We start from the raw sequence: 7470 nt of genomic DNA, 5'->3' as shown, positions 1-7470 counted from the left end.
GCCTCCCCGAGAACCGGGGACAAAAGGCATGTGCCACCACGCTCGACTAATGTTTTTTGTATTTTTAGTAGAGACGGGGTTTCAGCATGTTGGCCAGGCTGGTCTTGAACTCCTTACTTCGTGACCCACCTCGGCCTCCCAAAGTGCTGGGATTACAGGCGTGAGCTACCGCGCCCAGCCGTTTTCATGCTAAATCAACATAAATTTTTATTTCTTACCCAGAAAATGGAAGTTTTTTTATGAGGAAACCTTAGATCCTTGAGCAGAAGGCATTCTTGGTAAGGTGGGAGATTTTTACAGGGCAGCTTGTAGGAATGGTTCTTAGGGTCAGGGAAGAGGAGGAAGGTGTTAAACTGTTAAATTTCAATTTTGCTTTGGATCTTGAATGCTCTTGCTGATGGTGCCTGAATTGGGGGGTTCAGAATGCCTTCAGAAGTCTGTAAAGCAGCCTATATGTTTTCTAGTTCAGACTATTCCAGCAGTTTCTGTCCATATTGTCTATCTCCTTAGGCAGAGCAAAGTGTAGAGAAATAAGGTTCTTTCTAAGTAAAAAGTAGGTCAGATCAGTAGTGTTGGATAAGTCTTTTCCTGTTGATTCCTTCCTCTTAGTCTCCTCATTCTCCTCCATAGTGTTTTGTATTAAGTCGCCTAGCATATCATGTCGTAGGTTCTCAGTGCTTGCTAATTCTTATAAGACAGTGAAAGAAAGCAGTTTTGAATCATGGACCACACATTCTGCTCTCCTACTCCTTACTCCTTTTTTTTGCCACTTTTATCTCTTTAAACTACTCTTCCTTCTTACTGGTGTGTCAGCAGCACAGAAGAAAGAACAGCTGGGAAGGAGTAGAGAAGGAGAAAGATAACTAATTTTTGAAGGTTAGGAGAAATACTGTCCATTGGTTTAGTTCAGCCACTGCCTGAAACATAATAGATATTCAGTAATATTTTCTTTGCACCTCATAGCTTAAATGTCTTCAAGAAACAAAAATTGAATGCACAGGATCAAGGCACTAAAGCTCAGATAACACACTCCTGCAAGTTTCTTGTTTCCCTTTTTTATCAAGATGTCTTTCATCTTTGTATCAGGCAATTTAATGGCAACTCTTCGCTTTCCAACTGCGCACTGAGTCTTTCGGTCTCCTCCCCATTTTTCCTAGTCGTCTTCAGATGTGGATGTTGTAAACTCGACCATCCGTCTCTCAAGGTCGTTGCTTCAAGGTTTCCCAATGCTCTGCGGCTGTCCAAGCCCCGGCACTCTGGGGAGCAAGACCTCGAATTCATTTGACGGGCTTGTGGAGGCTGGGGGTCTGCGGAGACCCGTGTGGGTGGGGCTGGGCGCGGCCGGGGCGGGGCCGACGAGGAGCCCTAGGGAAAGGGTGAAAGGCACAGTTGAGAAAGGCCTGGCGGGCAGTGGTTTCATAGTTTCCACGAAGGCTTCGTGTGCAAGCCTGAGGAATCTAGGTGCCTCCCTCCTGCCTTGCCTTTCTTGATTCTAGAAGCTTCAGTAGGCTTTTCTGGGTTCCTGGGACCCGGAAAAGCAGCGGCTTCCACACTGGGGGCGGGTCCCAAGGGTCTTGCTGCTGCTCTGGGGCCGTTTGGACTCCTGGTGTTGGGGGAGGGGCCAGGGAGGTGCTGCTCGCGTCTCTTTTTGCGCCTGCGCGGCGGGCTCCGCGCGGGTAGGAGCGCGTGCGCGGTGACGTGGACGTCCGGTGCGCGCGCGCAGGCTCTTCAGCTGGAGCGGACACACGGTGTGCGAACCGAACAGAATAACCCGCCCCCAGAGGGATGTGAAGGACTCCTGGTGAGGCCGGCCACGCCCCGCACGGTAACTCTCGGGCCTGGGTGGAGGGCATCGCTTAGTAATGGCCCGATTGGAGTTTTCCGAGAGTTTGAAGCTCTTGTGTATTTGAACGGCGTGAGAAACGTTCCGCTGAGAGAGCTTCGCACGCCCTCGCCAGGCCGGGCCTTGGCGGGGCTGCCTTTGGCGCGCGCCTATGGTCCCCTGAGCTAAGCTGCGCATGTCACCTCGCGCGCGTCCCCGGCCTCACTTCCGCGTCGCTCAGCTACCTAAGTGGGAACATCGACGCCAGAGAGAGCGGCCACGAGGCGGGAGGGGTGAGAAGCGCCCATGACTCGGCCCTGCCTTCGCGTGCGTGGGGTGCCGCTCCGCGTGGTACGTCTGCGTGACGACTTCTAGCCCGGCGCTGGGCTCTAGGTCAAGAGCCATGCTTACCTGCTTTGCAGTTTAGAGCCTAGGTCTCGTGCTTCTAGAACTGCAAGGGGAACGGTGCTGGCGTCGCTTTTCTGAGGAACTGGGCGCAGCGTTTTGACACCTGTGTAAACGTGTCTTCTAACAAGTAATTTCCGGCCAAATTGAGGCAGGACGGCAAGTTTAATAAAGGAGGGCGAGGAAGTGAGCTGTAGGAATGGGGACTTGGTAAACAAAGGACTGGTGTTGTGTAAGTGTAGAAATGAGGGAGGGGAAAACAGGTGGGGAGAGCAGGTGTTATTTTCTTTTTCCCTCTGTGGGGCAGCCTTTGCCTAGTTCTGATTTTGGGGTTTCCCGTTTCTGTTAAATGGTCAAGTCGGTCTCTGCTCTCAGGGTTAGGTATCTGAGACATTAACAGTCCCTCCAGGCCCCCCCCCCCCCCCCCCCCCCTTCCCGACGCACCAGTAGCCAAAGTTGAGGACTCTGTGTGTCAGAAGAATAAGGAGAAACTAGGGATCATTTCAGACTGGGTGGAGAGTGCAAAGTGGTAACATCTTGCTGTGCTGATTTTTGCCTTGCCTTTAGAACCCAGGGAATGCCTTCTTCCTCTGGCTGGGGTGGAAGCAGGAACCGGTAAATGAGATCTGAAAGGAGGTTACTGATGGCAGACCAACATGAGAAACCAAAGTGCACTCTTTTAGTGGGAAGATAACTTTCCCAAGGTTTGCCTCGCCGGAGCAAACACGTGGATCATGAGAAGTCTGGAGCCCACCTGCACGCGGGTTGTTGTAGAGCTTGCCAGGCTTATGCGGCTGAGTCCCCTGTTAACTGCTTGCTCTGTCCGTTCTTTTTGGGCACGACGCCGTGGCTAGGCTGCAGGGAAAGTGCCTGGGGGCGGCGTGAGGGCTGCTGGGAAGGGGGTTGGCCGGGGAGGGTCTGGTGGCTGATTCTGTAGTCTCCAAGGTAACAGAATGCGGCCGGGTCCCGCAGCGCAGTCTTCGGGTTCCGGCCGGCTGCACGTGATCTTTCGGGACTCCTCTTCCCCGGAAGAGCTTTCTTTGCGGCATTTTTTCACGTGGTTCTTGGCTGCTGTCCTTTGCAGTTGAAATACAGCGATTGTGGGTCATTAATAGTCGACGGCGACTGCTCTTCTCGGGGAAAGCAGTGAGAGTCTTTTACTTTCCTGCGTATTGGAACAGCGCTAGTGTTTCTTCTGCCCACGGTTATGTTTTCTAGTGTTTGCGTGGGTTAAGTGGGTTGGGTCCACTTAACAACACACAGGCTGAGGACTTGAGGAAATTTCAGTGCCCTGGGTACCTTGGCATACTTACTTCAAGTTTGACTACTGCCCGTTTCTGCCTTACACGTTCTTTAAATTCTGCTTACCCAGCGGCTAGGGACCTGTCAGCTTGCTGTCCCTGAGTTGTAGTTAAGGGTCCATTCCTAGGAATAGAAAAGAATCCTGAGGCCAGCAGTAACAAATGGTATCTGGGAAGAGAAGGGGTCACTACTCTCTTAGGCAAGTGCAGTTCTGTACCTTAAAACCTAAAAGCGTTTCAGATAATATTTTGACATTTGACCTGTAAGGTTGTGACGATAAAATGCCCAGGATATTGTCTGTTCCATAGTGAGTGCTTCTTAATAAATGGCAAGTACCATTTAGTGAGTTAGTAAAAATAAGCAAATGATGGTTAAGAGCTATTAAGGAAGTATTAATAGTTGGCAATTTTATTGTCTTTGCTTATTTGTTGTCATTTTCTGATCATATCCACATTTTATTTTTTAAGATACTTAAAATTTCTTGACCCAGTGTTTGTTGGTAAATACTGAAATCTGAGTGAATCTGCTCTCTTGAAATTTGAGTTTCACAAATGTAATTTTTTTTTTTTTTTTTTTGGGACACAGAGTCTCTCTCTGTTGCCAGACGCCAGGCTAGGGTGCAGTGGCACGATATCGGCTCACTGCAACCTCTGCCTCCCGGGTTCAAGCAATTCTCCTGCCTCAGCCTCCGGAGTAGCTGGAACTACAGACGCGTGCCACCATGCCCAGCTAATTTTTATATTTTAGTAGAGATGAGGTTTCACTATGTTGGCCAGGATGGTCTCGATCTCTTGACCTCGTGATTCGCCCGCCTCGGCCTCCCAAAGTGCTGGGATTACAGGCGTGAGCCACTGTGTCTGGCCCACAAATATAATTTAACTATATTTTTGTAGTGAAGGATTATTTTAAGGAACATCCTAACATATTGGTGTCTGCCATACAGTAACGTATTTATTGTATGAAAGGTTGTAGATGTTTACTGTATAGCAACTTGGAAAACGTTCAGAATGTGTTGCTTAGCAGTTGAATATTTGTGTATGTAAAGTAATGGTATGCTCTTGGAATTTTGATTTTGTGTAACTAACTTTGGGGATTGAGCACAGTACACAAATCACTGAATTAGGAAACTACCTAGTAAAACCAGTGTATTTTATGAGTTGTATTAGGGTCATTGCTTTAGTAGTTAAACGTTTCCCAAAAGGTTACTGGTGAAAAGATAATTAAAATAGGGAGTTTGAAATTGTAACAGTTTATGGAACTTGTCACATTACTTACCTAAAAATGTTTTCTGTGATAGCTTTTGTGTGTGTATGTCTTCTGGTGTGACATTTCAGAGTGTTACTGAATTTTCTCCTCCACAATTTATTTTGTTGGCTTATAACTATTTTATCTAGATAAAAAAAATTTGATGTTGAAAAGCTGAACTGAAATTTTCTGAATGCTAATGTATATATATATGTACCAAAATTGTGGTTTTCATTAAAGCTTTTAGTTTTCCAGAGTATTTTAGGATGTTGCTAGAAGATTTATTTCTTCATGAGTACCCTACCCCTTTTTTTTCTTTACTTTTTTTTGGGGAGTGGGAATGGAGGCTCACTCTGTCTCCAAGGCTAGAGTGCAGTGGTGCTATCTCTGCTCACTGCAACCTCTGCCTCCTGGGTTCAAGCTATTCTTGTATCTTAGCCTCCCTAGTAGCTGGGCCTACAGGTGCACAACACCACGCCCTGCTCATTTTTTGTATTTTTAGTAGGGAAGAGTTTTGCCATGTTGGCCAGGCTGGTTTTGAACTCCTGACTTAAGGTGATCCGCTTGCCTCAGCCTCTCAAAGTGCTGGGATTATGGGTGTGAGCCACTCCCCTGGCCTAGCCTACCCCTTTCTAAAGTCCATTTGAGTTTTGCAGTTGGCTTAAGATTGTCTTAGACCTTAGAGTGTTCTTGGTTTGTCTGAAACATGCTGAATATCCTTAATTGACTGCCCTTTGATTAGAAAATGGAAATGTTTTATACTATTTATCTTAGAGAAAAAAAGGAAATTCACTTGTAGCTCCAAAACATAGGCATATGCTTATAGTGAAATGGAATCTGTATTCAGATTGACGTAGGATAAGAATTTCATTCCTTATTCTTAAACCAGTAGCTGTTATGGCTCAAGATAGAGATGGTTTTAGCCATAAATTAAGTCTTTAATTCAGTGCATTTTCATTAACTAATGGATTAATTTGATTAGTGGAGTTAAAAAAAACTGGCCTTATAGAAGTCATAAGTCAGAAAGTTTGTTTTCCTGTCTTCAGACACATTTTTACATTTTTTAATTAGGTGCCTGTGCACAAAGGTTAATCTGACTTCCCTGCACTTGGGTAGGCAAAAAGAAAAACTCAAAATGTGTGTATATAAAGTTAGTGTAAAATTTACTTCAAGTGCAGTCTAATTTTTCACTAAACTGGGTTTTTGTCAGTTGCATCTTAACTATTTCATAGATTAATCTTTAAAAGATGGTAATTTTTAAAGCATTGGTTAAAACTTCTCTGTCTCAGTTTTACCGGTGATGATCTGAAAGCCAAAATTTTACTACTATAGAAATAATTTCTTACTACTTAAGAAATTCTACACCTTTTCATGTAATTTATAGGTTTGGGATAACTAAAATTTTTTCATGTATTTCTTTGCTGCCTTAGTCATATTAAATGCACCTAAGGATGTTGTGCTCACATGGGACACATACCACATACAAAGGATGTTTTGCATACTTATTCAAGAAAAAATAGTTTGTGATTTGTAACAGAAATCTTGAAGTTTATGAATAAATACAAGCTAGGAGTTTGCGTTGTTTGAATTATACCACATTGTAGAGGTATTATTTTTTGCCAGCTCTTTAAGTTTTAATATTTTACCTTATTTGTGACTTCTGAGTCTGTTTAGTTTTTTTTTTGTCAATCTCTGATAGGTATGGCCTAAGTGTGTTAGTTTTAGAAAACCAGTCAAATTCATAGGTAAAAGTCAACTTCATATGTAAAAGCTTGAGGCAGCTTTTGAAAAGAATCACTGTAAATTTTATCTGTCTTTTAAAAATAAACTCCATATGAGAGGAGAGATTTTGTTGTTGTTCCTCAACTTCCCTGATATTAGTTCATTAATGTTAGGAAGTCAATTTCTGTTTTTAGCTCTAGTCATAATAGGAAACACTAGTCAACGTTTTCGAAGTCTTGATTTAAAAAATATCTATAGACTAACATATTTTAAGCTTTGGAGCTGCATGACCAATCTTGTAAGAAGAGGTAAAATTCAGATTAGATGCTTTTGCTGCACATCATTAGCTGTGATGAAAGATAAAATACTTTATGATGAAGAAGACTAATAAGTGGCTGAATTTGATTAAGATTATTGACCCACTTACACAGGAATGGTGATGTAGCGTCTTCCTTTTTGTGTAAAAAACTAGAAGCTATAGCTTTTTTTTTTTTTAAGATGATGTTTTGCTCTTGTTCCCCAGGCTGGAGTAACAGTGCAGTGATCTTGGCTCACTGCAGCCACTGCCTCCTGGGTTCAGGGGATTCTCCTGCCTCAGCCTCCCGAGTAGCTGGGATTGCAGTCATGTGCCACCACACCCAGCTAATTTTTGTATTATTAATAGAGATGGGATTTCATCATGTTGGCCAGGATGGTCTCCATCTCCTGACCTTGTGATCCATCCACCTTGGCCTCCCAAAATACTGGGATTACATAATAGGCGTGTGCTACCGTGCCCGGCCGTAGCTATAGCTTTAATTTAGCATATCAGTTCAGTTGATTTTAGCAATCAGATCACTCTGTCCCCCACTGTCCCCCTCTGTTCCCTTCTCCTCATCTGTCCCCCTCTGACCCCTCTGTCCCCGTCTCTCCCCGTCTCTCCCCCTCTCTCCCCGTCTCTCCCCCTCTCTCCTCCTCTCTCCCCCCTCCCCCCC

At 44.7% G+C, this 7470-nt stretch overlaps 1 protein-coding gene across 17 annotated transcripts in view; it reads left to right on the top strand.

Moving 5' to 3' along the window:
• MGA (MAX dimerization protein MGA) overlaps positions 1–7470 on the top strand; it is a 158511-nt gene that overhangs the window by 49186 nt on the left and 101855 nt on the right. For 9 of the 17 annotated variants that reach the window (XM_032251220.1, XM_032251213.1, XM_032251214.1 and 6 more), the window contains exon 1: positions 1702–1825. The exons of 5 other annotated variants lie outside the window; for them this stretch is intronic. The gene's annotated coding sequence lies outside the window, so the exon portion shown is untranslated. Of the gene's footprint in view, positions 1–1698; positions 1826–1860; positions 2174–7470 lie in introns of those variants that run through there. 3 more of the 17 variants (XM_032251221.1, XM_032251210.1, XM_032251208.1) reach the window with 3 other exon arrangements.

Source organism: Sapajus apella, unplaced genomic scaffold (genome assembly GCF_009761245.1).
Source record: "Sapajus apella isolate SASKATOON/1434 unplaced genomic scaffold, GSC_monkey_1.0 scaffold74, whole genome shotgun sequence".
Taxonomy (NCBI): domain Eukaryota; kingdom Metazoa; phylum Chordata; class Mammalia; order Primates; family Cebidae; genus Sapajus; species Sapajus apella.
This window is presented reverse-complemented; position numbering and strand designations above follow the sequence as displayed.